Source organism: Pleurodeles waltl, chromosome 8, assembly GCF_031143425.1.
Source record: "Pleurodeles waltl isolate 20211129_DDA chromosome 8, aPleWal1.hap1.20221129, whole genome shotgun sequence".
NCBI classification, from domain to species: Eukaryota; Metazoa; Chordata; class Amphibia; order Caudata; family Salamandridae; genus Pleurodeles; species Pleurodeles waltl.
In genome coordinates, this window is record NC_090447.1 from 31246388 (window position 1) to 31263942 (window position 17555).

The window sequence follows — 17555 nt, forward strand, 5'->3', positions numbered from 1 at the left end:
CAATGCTCCTGGAAAATGTCTTCAAATGTGGACTAAAACAATGAATAATTAGATCCACCCACTGGCAAACAAAACAATGGCCGCTCACCACATGGCATTGGCCAGCAAGGGAGGAGGCATGGAGGAAATGCCTATCTCACACACACGCACACACACGCATATACACACACACACACACACACATATACACACACATATACACACACACACACACGCATGCACACACACACACACACGCACACACACATGCACACACACAGATATATACACACACACACACATACACACACAGAGACACAAGCTTCACAAAATGGCTGTTGCAACATAAGCAGCAAAGAAGAAGGAATGAAAAACAAACACAAAATCGATGACTATGAAAATGTGCATGAAATGTCAGTCACTGGATAATCAGCAAAGAAAGAGACATGGAAAACAAGGAGAACAAGGCTTCTCTACTCTGGCTGGAGCTCTATTCCCCACTCTACCAACAAAATCTTGCAGAATTGCAGCGAAAGAATTGCACAAATATACATCCAACGGTGAGTAGGCCTACCTGTGGGTCAAGCACGCCACCAGTAAAGCAGCAACAATAATTTCAACAGTACAGAAAAATGGAAATAGCAAGAAAAGATTAAAATATATGTTAAAATTCCCACACACACAAGCAGTGCAATGTATGATTTACACCTGCAAAATACTCTTAGATGTTGAAGAAAAACCATTAATCATCCTTCTAATGTAAACACACCAAAATGGTGGACAAGCACATGAGGAAAAACAAAAGATGATGTCTGGGTACATGGTCCAGAGCTCCTGCAGCCACTCTAACCCTAGCTACCAACAGGCACACCCAGACCACAAAGCTAAATTCACATGAATACAGACCATCTACATGCTTCTAAAATACTAAATAATTATCTCTAGCACGCAGACAGTGAGAATATGAAAAACGGCATTAAAAATACTTAAAATGGATACAGCAGACTAGGGCACAAAAAGTAAAGCACACCACAGAATGAAGAGAAATCTGGACAAAATTCACAAAAAAGCAAGAAAATTAATATTAACTTCAGGTATCCACCATACAAAAGTCTATTATCCTTTATTCTCATATGTGTCTGCCTGCACCCTTTCCAACTTAAACTCCAATCCATCAGCACACAAATAAGATTAAAAAAAAAAAAAAGGAACAAAATTAGTGGTACCTGCCAATACAAACATGCTGCAAAGAACTGCAATGAACTTAACTTTATTTTCCAAAAAGAGTAAAGGGGTGGATGATGCAGCAGAGACTGCAAAGGAGCGGTGATGCTTTCCCGCCTAAATCCGTATCCAAGATGACCAAGGGCGGGAAAAGCACACTGGGGAGCTGTCAGGAGAGGAAAGGGAAGTTGATACTTAATGTGCAGTAGCATTACTCTCTATGGCACTTCCTATGTGTTTTCCAGCAAACAATTTTTAAACAGATGCATTTTGCACTAAAAAGTTACCTGAGCAGTCTTCTCAGGTAAAAAAATAATAATGTGAAATGATTTTACGTGTTAATTTTTCTGTGCCCGCGCTCAGGAATACTGCTTGCATTCAAGTTGCGTGTTATTGACGTGCATCAGTTTCGTTGCTTCCATGCTTCTGCAATTGGATTTTCCCCAAAAAAAGCATATCTCATTTACGCGTAATGATGTAATTGTTCGCAAAGCGACATTACTCGGATTTTGCAAAATTATTCTGCTTCACCAAAAATTAAACCTGGGCCTACTCAAAAACTGTCCAAAAACCATTTAACCAAACAACCGTCATCCAAACTAGAACAAGCATTTCCCACTCCGGTTCAAAACTTGACTGAGGTGACCAAAGCAGTGGCGGCTGCCACTCAGTGGGGGTGGTGGGGTAGGAAGGTGAGGGGGAAACGGGGTGAAATGTTTTAAAGAAAGCATACCTGTGGGGGAGACGCGTTTGTCTCCCCTCTTCACTCGCCCTCTTCCTGTTCCCAGGCTCCCAGCCAATCACGATGCTGCTGTCACCAGCAACAACAGCGTTGGGATTGGACTGAGCGGCCTGCTTCGCCGCTCAGACTAGGAATGGGAGCCTGAGCATGTTCTCCGCTCGGCTATGCTATACAGCAGGGTAGGGAACATGCAAAGTGCACATGTCTTTTTTGGCCGGCCTAACATGGCTGGTCAAACAGACATGCACACTTTGTGTGCACATAGCGCTCCTCCCGCCCCCTCCCTCCAACCCAGCCCCACCCCTTCTCCCAGAAAAAGTAAAATGATAATATCGTAACGTTATTATCATTTTATTTTTTATTTCCCCACAATCCAGTGGGGCAACGCTCTTCTGCCTTATCGAAGGAGCCTCCCCTGGCCCAAAGTGTCAGAAATCAGGTTAGGTGACAGGGACACAGGGGCAGAAAGTGCTGGTGACCAGGACTGGGGGAACTGTGATGAGCAAGGACAGTAGAACATCAGCTTCTTGGGAAGGTACACATAGTCACTGGGTTGGAGTTACTTCCAGGTCCAGAGGGGGAGAGCCCTGGATAGAATACCTGGAGCCTTTGTTCTGTGTGTGGAAACAAATTGTCTGGGTGCCTAGGTTTGTCTCATCCTTGCTATAGTTTGCACCTGTTTGGCATCCCTCACTGTTTGTTGTTTTGTCTCTCAGTACTTTAGGTCCATAGTCCCCTCCTTATAATTGCACTTATGCGTGTTTGCCTCTTGCACGGTGTTTCGCATACAGTCGTATCTCCTGTCGGTGTGTCCATCAGTGTCCTGGGGCCTTCGCCGGTTCTGGGCGGCACTGTGTTCATCAGAGCATCATTCGCTGCTGGAACCGGCAAGCCTTGTCTCAGTTGTTACATGTACTTTACATCCAGAAGGTACGCTTCTGCCCTGTGCTTTACAGCTGGTCAGATATACCCAAGACCTAAACCATCAAGGCAGGAGTGGAGCCTTCCTTAGAAACAGATGAAGTCTTGGAGAGTGAGCTCCAGTCCTGCTTCTCTCACTTACTCCCTTTCCTGCCTCTCTCTCTAATTTTGTGTCTACTGATATATTTCATTCTTTTCACCAGCACAGAGACCCAGTGACTGCAAGATCTTCCACTGAGTATGCAACATTGATCCCTGAGACAAAGGTAAGGTTCCTAATAAGGGTTGGCGCCCCAATTCAATGAGAATCTGCTAGTCAGTGGTAACAGTCAGTGCTTTTGCTTCTGTTACAGGTCATGTGGGCCAGTTGAAGAGGCGGTGAAGAATGGGGACACATTCAGTCTGGAAAGCATCTCTACAGCGCTTTGAGGTCTGATGTCAAAGGCGCTTTTTAAAGCCTTTCTGGTTAGTTTGTTTATTTATGTATTTATTTATTTATTTATCTATGCGTTTTATATAGCACGGGCATTACCCACAGGTGTTAGAGCGCTTAACAATAAAGAGAACAAGAACAACGTTACATGAGAAATTGAGAGTAACAGGGTTGGGTTGTATAGTCTTTCTGGCTCCTCCAGACTGACTCAGTCCTCAAGGCATCACGCTGGCAGACTTCAGAGAGCTTTGCCTCTCATCCTCCTGCAGCCGAGCCATCTTGTCTTCCAGGTCAGGAGCAGATGTCTGGTGTCTTGCCTGGAGAGGACTAATCGGTCAGCAAGGTCCTGTGCCTGGAAAGAATCCTTGTCTGTAAGATGCACTGCTTTTCTGTGAAGTCCGCATGAGTTACATGTTGTTAGCTTGAGGGGGCAATATTTACTCTACTGTGGGGACAATAGTAGGGAGCTGGAACGAACCAACGTACAAGGTTACATCAGAATCCAAATATTTGGAGGGTGGAGCCAGTGACCAGGAAGATGGTGGCGCTGCCTTAGAGCAACGCGACCGCCGGTGCTCTGAGAGCCTTTGCGGAGCCTGAAGAGCTGTGAAGATCACTCACCTTGCGGAAGCTGAGGGAGAGGGATGTGATCATCCACACCCCATGGAGCGGTGAGAGTGGCCTTGCAGTGGAGCGCTTGGACCACTGTGTGGCGAGGAGGAACACGGTGGGGTCGGCAGCGTGATTGGACCCGGAGCTCTGGCAGTGGGCTAGAGCCCTGGTGTAGGAGATAAGTCCGCACTGGATCCAGGAGACATCGAGTGGTGACCCTCTCCTGGCAGCCCTGGCAAGTACCACGCATCAGGGGTTAGATTCACGCATCTTAGTGCTGGTGTCCACATCACCAAGAATGTATAATAGCTCCGCCTGGGACCACCCTAGTATGTGGCCCACCAAAGCAGAAGTTGCTGTGTTTTTTTAAGCTGGAGCTCAACTCCTGGAGGTAAACAAGATGAACAGCAGCCGGGTCATTATCTAGCTGGATAGTCCTTAAACAGCTGCGTGGATGGGGCAAAAGGAGTGGACAGCACTAAGTGGGCGGGACACGTCCTCAAGGCTGACCACGGATAAAAAGAAATATGGAACTGAGGTAAATCTCGCACAATAATTAAAGGTAGCTGTAACTTGCTACCTGCTCAGCAACTGGTAAAAACAAGCACTGGCAAAACTAGTAGGTGAGCTATAGGCTTTGCCAATGTCTTTTAGCCATGTTGTACAGCAGTGCGGCTGTTTTTCAGCATAGCTAAAAGTTAGTGGCATGGTGCAGAGTAGAGTGGCATAAATGAAAGTGGCATAGAGGGGAGTGGAGTAGAGTGGTATCAAGTGGAATGGCATAGAGTGGAGTGGCGTAGATTGGGGTGAAGTGGCTGAGACTGAAGTGGAGTAGGATGGAGTGGCGTAGAGTGTGTTGTTGCACAGTAGAGTGGCATAGATTAGAGAGGCATAGAGTGACGTAGAGTAGATTGGATAAAAGTGGTATACACTGGAGTAACAAGAGTAGAGAGCTGTAGAGTAGAATGAAGTAGGGTGGAGTTGTGTAGAATGGCATAGAGTAGAGTGGCATACTGTAAAGTGGAGTGGAGTGGGTTGGAGTGGAGTGGAGTGGCATGGAGTAGAGTGACATAGAGAAGAGTGGCATATAGTAGAGACGAGTGACAGAGAGTATAGTGGAGTGGTGTAGAGTGGTGTAGAGTAGAGTTGTGTAGAGTATAGTGGAGTGGCGTAGTGTGGCATAGTGTATAGTGGTGTCGAGTAAAGTGACATAGTGTGACACAGAGTCAAGTAGAGTAGAGTAGAATGGCATAGACTGGGGTAGAGTGGTGTAGAGTGGCATTAAGTGGCATAGAGCAGAGTAGAGTAGAATAGAGTAGAGTGGAGTGACTTAGAGTAGAGTGGCACAGATTAGGGTGGAGTGAAGTAGAGTGAGGTAGAGTAAGGTAGAGTAGGTTGGCGTGGAGTAGACTTGTGTTGAGTAGCGTGATGTAAAGTGGAGTGCCAGAGATTAGCGAAGAGTAGGTTGGAGTAGAGTGGCATACAGTGGAGTGGAGCGGTGTACAGTGGACTGGATGGTGTGGCATAGAAAAGAGTGGATGGCAAAGAGTGGAGTGGCATAGAGTGGAGTAGAGTAGAGTAGCTTAAAGATCCGTATAGTGGAGTGGTGTAGAGTAGAACAGAATGGCAGAGAGTAGAAGTGCAGAGTGGATGGCGTAGAGTGGAGTGGCACAGAGTGGAGTAGAGTAGGTGTCCTAAAGAGGCGTATAGTGGAGTGGTGTAGAGTAGAGCAGAATGGCAGAGAGTAGAAGTGCAGAGTGGATGGCGAAGAGTGGAGTGGCATAGAGTGGAGTAGAGTAGAGTAGAGTGTCTTAAAGAGGCGTATAATGGAGTGGTGTAGAGTAGAGCATAATGGCAGAGAGTAGAGTGGGGCAGAGTGAAGTGCGCAGAGTGGAGAGGCACAAAGTAGAGTGTCATAGAGTGGAGTAACGTAGAGTGGAGCAGCATAGAGTAGAGTGGATTGAATTAGAGTGCCGCAGAGTAGAGTGGCATGAAGTAGAGTAGCATAGAGCAGGTTGGCGTGGCATACAGTGGACTGGAGTGGCATAGCAAAGAGTGGATGGCGTAGAGTGGAATGGCATAGAGTAGAGTGGAGTGAAGTGGAGTAGAGGGGCATAAAGTGGCATTGAGTGGACTGGTGTAGAGTAGAGTACAATGGTATAGAGTAGAGTGGCATAGAGTGGAGTGAAGTAGAGTGGCACCGAGTAGAGTGGCATAGAGTGGAGTGGCATAAAGTAGTACAGTTGTAGGTGTAAATAACAAAACCATCAATAGACAGCAGACAGGGTGAAATCAACATAAATACCAACTGTATGCCTGTATTAACAGTAGGAAAGCATAGCGCATGCTCAAAAATCGCTCTTTGCACAGAAACGAGGATGAACAAAGACGAGGAAAAACACATGAACACTTGGTCCTTGCTCCCGTGAGTAGCTAATACAAGGAAGGAAGGGAAGCCTAGGGGAGCTAAGCAATTGAAAGATTGCAAATGAGAGTGACAACGAAAACAACAAATGTTATGCTGTGGGAAAGTTCTGAGCCAACTGAATTGTAAAACAATAAGTCTCACAGCGCATGCGCTCTGTAGACGAGACCCAATGACTCAAATTCACTCTTTCTATTACTAATTTCTTTCAAATTTAAGATTTAACAGTTCTTCTCATGTCACAACATGAAAAGTGTCAATGCACTCTTTTCAATCAGGCTGTTTACTCTTCGTTTGGACAGTATCAACTTTTTGGCTGAGTTTTAAATGCAAATTGTTTGGACCATGAACCTCAGTCATTGTTATTTTTTCAATATAAACTTTATGGGTATTAAGGTTACCGCCAGGACCAAGATGGCGGGAAGGGGGTCGGAATCCCCATGGCGGTGCTGCAAGCAGCGCCGCCATGGCGGATTCATTGGGCCAGGGGTAAACCGGCGGGAAACCGCCGGTTGCCCTTTTCTGACCGCGGCTTTACTGCCGCGGTCAGAATGGCCCAGGAAGCACCGCCAGCTTGTTGGCGGTGCTTCCGCGGTCCCCGGCACTGGCGGTCATGGACCGCCAGGGTCGGAATGACCCCCAATATGTGTATTTTTAAAGATATGTTTGTTTCAATATCAGGGAAATTAACAGTAAAAACGGCTGAGCATAAAACAGGCTGAGCATAAAACAGGCCGACAAGTAGCCACAAAACTGGCCCCATACTGATCTGTCAGAGCAACCCATCGGGCACAGCCTGGCTGCCTTATGGCCCGTCTGACCCTACCCTCACTCTAATTACATTTTTGTGGAGTAAGTTGTTCGGTACGCCTTCCATTTCTAGGCGCTATAGGTTTCTCCTCAAAATGTGTAGCCACACCTCAATTTTCCATTGCAAATTATTTTTTCATTGTCTATGAGGTGCCACAAATGTCTTGTCTTATCTACAATAACCACTTCAGGTGTGCTGCAGCTGTTTTAAGACTGTTCAGATACCATTACAATGAACAAAAAAAGAGTTGCTTGTGGAATGTAATTAATTACATGGCCAGGATTGCTTTGCTCCCCTCGTGAGTCACTTTTGTCACACCTAAGATATTGAAATGTCACACATAATCACCCTGAAAACTTATAAATCTCACACATAATCACAATGAAACCTTGGCAGCTATGTCCTGGAGGGGTCCCCTGGGCCCCAGTGGGAAGAGGCAGGGTCGGCATGAGCTGCAGTACCCCGGCAGATCTCCACTGGAAAAGGAGTCTGCATAGAAAGAGAACGTGTGGCGGCCATATTGCATAGGTGATAACTAAGGAGAAAACTTTGTAGAAGGCCGGCCAGTTGATGACAGCAGAGATGTGGGGCGAAGGACGGACATCACTCAAAGGGGCTGAAATGATGGTAAGGCTGTATAAAATAAACAATCATTTTTGACAATGTTGTGCATAGGACAAGTCTTAACTCAACATTTTCCCAATAAATAATACGAGAGCTCGAAGTAAGAGAAGAGTCCACACAATAGGGCACCCACCAAGGTGTACCTCCCTCTCGGAGGAAGTTGGGTGAGCCTCCTTCACTGATCTGAAACACCATTGTTCTGACATCACTGATGGAAACCAGCAAATAAATCATAAGTGAGCACCATAGCGTACTCTGAGACTAACCTCGGCGATGAGCAGCACTTTAGATTACCTACCTTCTACCCAGCATCACCTCAGGATAGCATCAAACCGGAGCACAACGCAACCGTAATCTATGTGACGACGTCTCATCAAACTGCTGCGTCATGAAAGGCTTAGAAACCCGATAGAGATCAAGGTGTGATACCACAAGACACTGTTCGAGAAACCATCTTAAAAGAACTGTCAGCCCATAGAGCATCAATGGCTGCACCAGAAGACAATCCAACAAAATGTCCTCTGGCATGCTTTCATTACAACTGGACATTGCCTCCTTCAATGCCTGCCTTCATGCCTGGAAGACAGCCTCACCCAAGCTGAGGAACCTCAACAGAGATTATCTTTGCTTCTCTTACATCCAGGGAAAAGCTTGAAGACAATGATATGATAACCTTTTTGAACAGCTTAGTCCCCCAAATCACAAACTTTACATTTGACCCTTCCTTAGGATTGCAACATACCCATAGGCTGAGATGCAGAGTAAGAAGAACCTTCTCAGGTAGTTGCCTGGTTCCTAAGACACCAGTATGTAAGACAGGTCTTTTCAGAGGCAAAGCATCATCACCTTTCCATGTACCGTGAACAATGCATCTTCAGTTCCTGTGGCTGGTCCCAAGAAATTGTCCAGCAGCGTAAAATATTTCTGCCATCAAGACCTCAACCGAAGGAACTGGGTATCCATTATGGTTTACTGGATCTTACTAATCACTAATGAGAACAGAATCAGGGAATATGAAGGTCCAAGATGTTGATGATGTGGAAATGGACACTACGCAGAGGTGGGAAGACTCAGATCCTCCTCCAAACCAGCAAAGAGCATCAGACTCAGAACCACAGACTGAGGGAAGGAAGAGGCTGGAAGAACTGACTAGACAATGGCCCTCAAGACTGAAACCTTGACATCTGAATAATAAGCCCCTGCAAGGGACAAGTTCAGATCACCATTGCAGTCCTCATAGAACTCTCACCACAACCCCATCCTACAGATAAAACATGTTATTTTGCAGTAATAATGTAGATTTAGGAGCATATTTACAAGCCCCCTGCGCAGCTGGTACGTCACTGCTTATGGTGTTCAGGGATCGCTTAATGTAGACCCATATCTATGAGGCCAAGCAAAGCCACTGTCAATCAATCAATCAGTTTTTGTAGAGTGCAACGACTCACCTGTGAGGGTCTCAAGGCGTAGAAGGGGACAGGGGGATGGACAAAGCCATATCCAAAGAGCCACTGTGCAGGGCTTTTCATGGCCTTGTAGATATGATGTAAGGCAAAGCAGCACAAGTCGCTACGTGCCTTACACTGCATCAAGAAGGCGTACAAAGGGTTGAGGAGGGTGTTCCCACACAACACCCATAGGTTTTGACGCATTCCCAGATTTTAAAAGAATCTGTAAATCTGGGAATGCAGCAGAACTGTGCACTCCCCACGGCCGACGCAACAAGGAGAAATATATTTCTCTTGGTTGTTTCCTATTTCCATGTGTGCTGCATTCTGCAACACACATAGAAGGAGTAAAATGCCCCTTTGGATTGTTTTCATGCAGGAAGGTACCCCTTCCTCCACAAAAACAATCCTGCTGATAACGACGACATCCTAACACCATGGTGCAAGGGTGCCTGCGTTGGTGCTTGGCAGCAATTTGTGCGCCAGCGCAGGGGTAAAGGACAGAAATGCACTGTATCTTGTAAATACGGTGCATTTTTGGCCTTTCCCTGTGGTGCAGGGCCGTGCAGGAAGGTCTCTTGCTGCACTGCCCTGCGCCACGGGGCCCCTTAATTTTCTACTTTCCATCTTCCTTATAAGGATGTGGAAATGATACTTAGATATGTTCATCTTTATGCCTCACTGCTTTAGTGATCAGGCTCCAGAAAGGGTTCCTTGAGACAGATAGGAGTAATGCAGGAAGGTCTGAAAAGGTTTTAATGATAAGACCTGCTAGACTACTGGTTTCAGTCCCTAAAACCCCACAATACACTGATTTTTTCTGTCCACTTCACACAACCACCCCCTGAGGCCAAAGTAAAAGACTTCACGTGGGTGATCACACACTCCTACAGCCTGCCCCATGTCAAGGAGAGCTTGCTCACAGCTTCAATCCCACACAGGGCGGGCATCGACCCTAGTGACTAATAACTCATCTGTCTAAAGAATCATACCCTGCCTGTTGGGTGATAGCATTGGCAGACGTATTATTTGACTGCCCCACTGCTCTATACCAGGGATCCACATGGTTGCTTCAACTGACTGAAGTTACTCAACCGCCACAAACCCACAATTGTGTCCAGACACAGCTAACTCCCAACACAAACATCCATACCTGCATCTCAGGCCCCACACCTCTAGAATCAGATACTGTCTTGTTGGACCAGTCGTGAACAAGCCCACCCCAAACCTTCCTAGGTGAATCAGTATGGGTCAACACGTACCATTGAAGGTAATAAGCTTGCAGATGCGCACCTCGCACAATCAATCAGTAGTCTCACCCAGTGCGAATGGCCTAACCCACTTTATCAAGTGAAAGACAATCCTCCTGAATCGAGCCAACATTGTCCTCACCCAAGAAACTCACTTTTCTAACCCTGAGAACCAGAAAATCAGAAGAGAATGGGTGGGTAGGAAATACCATAGCAGTAAAAAAATACCCCAGGTGCTGACGGTGGTTTCCCTTCCAAATCTTACCGTAAAGGAGGGATAGTCATACTGAATAGACGGTCAGGCTCCCACCCTAAGTCCAAAGTATGTGATATCATTGTCATTTTATCCTAATCAAAGACACATGCAAATTCGAACACTAATCGAAGGGTTCATATATGCCCAACTGCAAAGGAAATGAAAACCTTTGATGAAATAGCTACAATACTAATCCACCAGGCCAGACCCAAAGTGTTGATCGGGCGGTTGGAAACTAGTTCTCGACCCATTGTATAATACATTTTGATGACCCACTGATACAACTGAAAGGCGGCTGTTTGGGGATCTTACAACCGATTTCTCGCTATCTGACCCTTGGAGGCTCAAGCATCCAATGGGATGGGATTATACATGCACCTTCTGTGTTCACATGTATTCACATTGAATACGTCTTAGGCTCAGCCTCTCTTTTGAACAAAGTGACTGACATGAACCTATTGCCAAGTGCCATTCCAGACGACAACACAGTCCAGAGCTCAGCAGACCTAGGCTTAGTCAACCTGCTTTGGGGCAATGAGGCTTACCATGTCCAGGTATAGACTTTCGAAGACAAAGACCACCTGAGACGGACTCCTCCTTTATCTAGGGAAGAATGAAAACACAATGAATACCCTCTGTGCAAGCTATCCTTGTGGCAGGCAAGGCATATACCTGGGGGGCAGTAATGGAAGACCCAGCTTGCTAGAAAGCGGAAGCGATGTACACCTAGTGAGATTTGGAGTAGACGGTGGTAGACCCGACATCTCGCTACACGTCCGACCATTCACGAGAAGTGCTGCGGCAATTCTTGAAGGTGAAAGATCACCGTAGCATCTTCTACAACTGTGGGATGGGAAAAGTCTTATTTCGCCTTAAACAAAGACATTACGAAAAGGGGAGAAAGCAGTTTGGTTTCTTGTCCTGCAGCTGAGACACCATTCCATCCCAGCTCATAGGAATGGCCAAGGTGCCTTAGTCATGCACCCTTGGAAACCTTACACGTTGCCTTCATTCTCTGTGGACGTGACAAACCATTCCTCTCGCTCATTGGCTATATCTTGTTCACCTTGATGCAGATCCACACCCTGTGCCTTCCATGGACCCCATTCACCCTTAATATTATCTCCTGGGCCAAAAGCCACGTCAGATGCCCTACACATTGCATACTGCACTCATCCTGGGAAAGGTAAGGAGTCAGTCCCACTGTTCGGGACTGGGCAGATTCTACTTAGGAAAGACTAGTAGCTTCCCCCCTGAGTGCAGTTTGAAAGGTGTGTAGCCCGGACTGCAAGTGAACCCACAGCCACGTATGACATAGCCCTCCATATCAATGAACAGGAGGACACTGGATCCACACACATCCCTTAGACCCCAGTCAGCACAGGGACACATCATTAAAAAGCAAGTTCTGGAGGGTACTGGGGGATAAGAAAAAGCAGTTGAGAAGAATCAAGCAGCGCAGGGTACCACAGCTTCCCCAAGCCCTACAAGGACCTCTGTCCTGCATCCATTTCCGTAATAATGGAGCTAAGAGTCTTTGGAAATTCCTTTGCAATCCGTACCTTGTTTTGCTCCCCGTGTTTTGCGGTGATGTGTCAAAAAAACATTGGCCTAATGCCCTCGCCAGATCAGAAAACAGTGGTTTAGGCCTCGATTCTCTTGAGAATTGACTACGGGAACATCTTATATCTGGGAGCAGACAAGCCAGCCATCTGACGCCTGCAGATTGTCCAGGTTGCCGCATCCAGGCACTCTATTGCCTAGTATAGTCTGTTTCACTTCAGACCTCCTCCACCAGCTTCAATGGTTGACATGGATAAGTGAATACGGTTCAAAGCCCTGCGCTATACGCACAATGCCAGATCCAGGCCCACAATATGTTCAAGATCTGGTGGTGCCCTGCCATCGTGTGCATCCAGCTTCGCTCAGGCAAGCAGTTTCTCTTTGAAGGGCCTGAAATCCATTAGGCGTGCACTCGAGGCTGTTCCTTTGCCAGCCTTGGCCAGAAGTTATGGAACCACCTCCGAGTAGCTTTACAAAGTTGTACGTCCCGCACTGTGTTGCGCAGAACTTTGAACACCTGGTTGTTTTAACCTGGGGGCCGACCTATCCTACCTGTTTCAGCTCTGGGAACAGCTGCGGGATAGCTGTGCGCTTCGATAGAAGCTGTAACAACAATATTGCTTGTGTTTTCTTGATTTCCATGGATTGGTCGAGCTACTATTGCAGCTTGACTTTGTGTGCAACGTGTCCCAGCGCTGTGTCCTTCCATGACAGTGGTCACCTTCTATCACTGCATTTGAAAAAACTGAATTAGAGGTTGAAGACGGACTTCTAGATCGCCACCTCCCCCCTCCATCATGGCTCCTGCACAGGCCTGTGCCTTCCTCCTCTCAGAGCCCTTGGACGGGGGTGCTGGGCACCTCACTGACGGCGCACGGTCTGCCACTCAGCAGCAGTGAGGCTGGCACGGACCCAGACCCTGTGATTTACTCCAGGCGGACCTGAACAGCTAACTGATTATTCAGGGGGTATGGCCTCGTTTTTTCAGGGGATTTGTACAATATTTCCTTTTTGAAAGGAATAGTAGAAAGCCTTCTCCCTGGGTGGGAAGGGGTGGCTGCCAAGTTGCATGAATGGGTTCTTCAGCAGGGATCGGGCTGGGTGGCAGAGGCGTGTGAGCCAGTGTTGGGGGGCCATCACCCCACCTAGGCAGGAGCCACAACCCCGGCTGCGCCAGTGCCGAGGCCTCAGGAAGCGGGAAACATCTTTATTGGTCAGGTGGGATCATGCTGGGCTTGCCAGTGCCAGGGCATGGCCTCCAGTCATCCTTTCCCCTTTAAAACTTACATTGAATATAATGTCCTACTGTACTGGGTTATTTATGGGCCTACGAGTATATTTCATGATAGGTGTCCCGCCAGGTTTTATGGATCGCGTGTTGCGTCAGTTCCCTATGTGCCGTGTGTAATTGGTGCATTCCGTACCTCGCCAGTGCAGAGTGCCAGGCCTGGAGAAATGGTTCCCATGGAACACAGGGAGGGGCGGGCACTGCCGGGTTACACAGTCCATGCCTGATGCTGGAACACCGAATAATCTTCGACTCAATTACGCCCACGAAATGCAGGTGTATTTTACTCCTTTACATGTCACTGGGATGGACTGGGGACCTTAAGCACGAATCCAGAAGCGCTCAGGGGCGTAGTTTCCATTGGTGCAGCAGGTGCAGTAGCACCGGGACCCGGAGGCCTGAGGGGCCCACTGAACCCCGATTGTTGATGTACTTTATAATAAAACAGCAACCAGGGTGCTATATCCCTCCTTGCGCTGGGCCCCATGACACCGTGGCCACGCCACTGGAAACATTCTTCAGTTATAATCATTCTGAGGATCTCATTCAGGGCTGGAGGGGTGCGGTCCCTATGACTCTGGGGCAGCGTGGACCTCGCTTCCGGCACCCCGACGGATCAGGCTTCCCTGGTGTGGCATGGCAGGAGCAGTTTGTGTGAAATGCATTTTTGTGGCTCCGTCAAATCCTTTGTTCCAAACCACAAGACGATCTTGCAAACAAGGGTAGCTCACTTAGACTGCCTGTCCGTGGGGGCGCCAGGAAGGTCATTTATGCTCACCTCTAAGTTTGTGTTCTTAAATATGGATCCGATATTTGGGGGTTCCTGCAGTCTTTCGTGGGAGTGGTGAAGTGAATATTGACCTGGGTGTTTGCAGACTGCATCGCTACACGTGGCTGTTGTTGCGTCCCTCAGAGTCGATGCGACACCACATACGAGCCTAGGAAGGGCTGACCAAGGTCGTAGGGTCACCCTGGGAGCAGGCTGGCCGAGCCCCGAGAGAGAGATTTAAAAAAAAATCTTTTTATTGAAATGTTAAGCACAGGAGACAATACGCGAGAGCACAGCGATGATTTTAGCAACAGGGGCCCCGTTGTGGGTTCTAGACCCCCCTCTACCATCTCTCCACAAGTCACTTGATGGCTCCGCGTGGGCCAGGGTGATGATGTGGTCTTGGCGTGGAGGGGGCTGTATAGTTACTTCAGGGTGGGAGTGATGCCGTCAAACCTCCTCAGTCCTTTAATGGGATGAACTGCATCAGTGGTACTCGGCTGAGATGCCTTCGAAGCTGCCCCCTCAGCATACCCTGCTGCTAGGGGGCCGCAACTGCTGAGGGTGAGAATGTGGCGTGTGCGCCCTGCACGTCTGCTCCTTACTCCCTCCACTGACTGCTCAGACCTCTTCAGTGGCTGTCGCTGGCTCTGCTGGGGGCGTTCAGTAGCCGCCACAGCGGACATTAACGCGGTTGACTCCGAGGCCAGTCCTCGCTTTTGTCCCAGTTGGTCTCGGTGGATGCCTGCGACTGGTTCCCTTTTCACCATAGTCTTCGTCATGAGCTCAGTACTGAACCTGCTCACCGGAAGTCACCTGGCACCCAACAGTGCTGCTGTGGAACCACAGACTGATGCGCTTTGACGCACAGGCGTAAAATACATTTATTGCAATAAGAAGGATCTGTGTGACTGCGCAGAAGAAGGAAATCCTCCACATGCAAATCCTGAAGGCATAACAGTCTGCCGTTGTTTGGCACCATCTTTGCCCAAACCCATGCCCCCGGAGTAAGTTCTGAACCCCATGAAGTTGGGGTGTTTCAAACTTGGAATGGCTTCGCAATGGGACATTTAAGATCCCGATTACTGGTCTCTATCTTTCGGGAATGATGCAGCCTGTGCCTTTAGGCGTTCACTCCGTTTGATTCGAGTCTCCATCTTTTGGGAAAGGCCGGTCTTTTCTTTCGATGCTAATCCTGGCCACCATCACCTAGAGAGCTCGCGCCAAGTTCCCTACTCTCCTGAAACTGGCGCCACATCTGCCAGTTTTTGTTTCTGTCTTGCCAGCACACCTATCCCGCGAACACCATGGTCTGGTCACACGGGACGGACAACATGGTAGACTGCCACAACTTGTGATTTAGGGCAATCGCTTTGAAATGTTTGGCTTTCAGCGGTTTCCTGAGGTAACAAACTTACATTTGGAGACAGAAGGGGGCACCGTCCAGCAGAAAAACACTCCTGGGAGGCATTTTCCTCTTTCCAAGGCCTTTTTTCGCATTTTTCTCTGCTTTTGCACTTTCACGCTCTCTCTCTGTGCTCCCCCTTCATTATTTCCGCCACTGCGTCCCCACCCCCTCGCGCGCCCATTTGCGCTTTAGTCCCACCTCCCAGCTGCTCCTCCCTCCCACCTCCCCTTCTTAATGGCGGCTGCTGTGCGGCCGCACCGGAGGCGCGCTAGAGGCAAGCCCGTCTGCGTCCATCTGCGCCTGGACCGCGCCTAGTGCCAGACCCCCTAACCCCCATGACCGCCACGTTGCCCAACGCTACTATGACGCCAACACTCTCCACGCCCTCAACGCCGGCCTCACCTGCTTCCAGGCCTCACCAAAGCTCATCCACGGACCCTTCTCCTGCCGAAGCTGCAGCTTCACCAGCCCCCGAGCTGCTGCCCCACCCGCCAGAGCCGGACGCAACCACCTCAGATGCATCCTTCTCAACACCCGCTCAGTCCACAAGCATGCCATCAAACTCTGGGACCTTCTCAACTCATCCTCCCCGGATATTGCCTTCCTGACGGAGACCTGGATGAACCCATCCTCAGCACCCGACATCGCCATAGCCATCCCGGATGGCTACAAGATCACCCACAGAGACCGCACCAACAGACCAGGAGGAGGGATCGCCATCGTCCACAGGAACACCATCAGAATCTCAATCAACACCAAAGACACTCTCAGCACCGCCGAACATATGCACATCCAAATCCACATCGATCCCAAGACCACCCTCAGAGGAACCCTCATCTACAGACCCCCCGGACCTCAACCACAGCTCAGTGACTCCATCGCCAACGACGTTAGCACTCAAGCCCTTGCTTCTACAGACTACATCCTCCTCGGAGACCTGAACTTCCACCTCGAGAACACCAATGACAGCAACTCCATCGCCCTGCTCGCCAACCTCAGACTTAAACAGCTCGTCATGTCACCCACCCACTCCGTCAGACACACGCTCGACCCCATCTACTCCGCCAGCAGCCACCTCACCTTCAGCCACACCACCGAACTCCACTGGACCGACCACCGCTGCATCCACTTCACCTTTGAGAACCCACCACACACCACCACCTGCAACGGATCCCCCACCGCAGCTGGAACAAGGTCACCAACGACCAGCTGATCTCTGCCCTCGGCCGAGCCCCACCAGCCGACACTACCGACACCGACACAGCTGACCGCAACCTCAGACAATGGATTGACGACTGCGCCAACGCTCTCGCCCGATCAAGAAACCCTCCTACAACCGCACCATCAGATAGGCCACCTGGTTCACCACCGACCTCCGGACCTTCAAACAGACTTGCCGAAAACTCAAGAAGAAGTGGTGCCAAGAACAGACACCGGCCACCCACATGTCCGTCAAGAACGCCATCCGCAGGCACCACCAGCTCATCCGGACCGCCAAGAGATCCTCCTTCAAGGACCGCATCGACACAACATGCACAACAGCAAAGAGCTCTTCAACATCGTGAAGGAACTCTCCAACCCCAGCTGCAGCACCAACGACATCCCACCTCCGCAAGACCTCTGCGACTTCCTTGCCACCTTCTTTCACCGCAAGATCGCAGACATCCACGACAGCTTCACCACCAAGACCCCGCCGGCAGTCGCCAACACCACAGACTCACCGCCCTCAAGCCACACCAACCTCCTGCTCTCCTGGACCCACGTCAGCGACAATGACACCACCAAAGTCATGAACACCATTT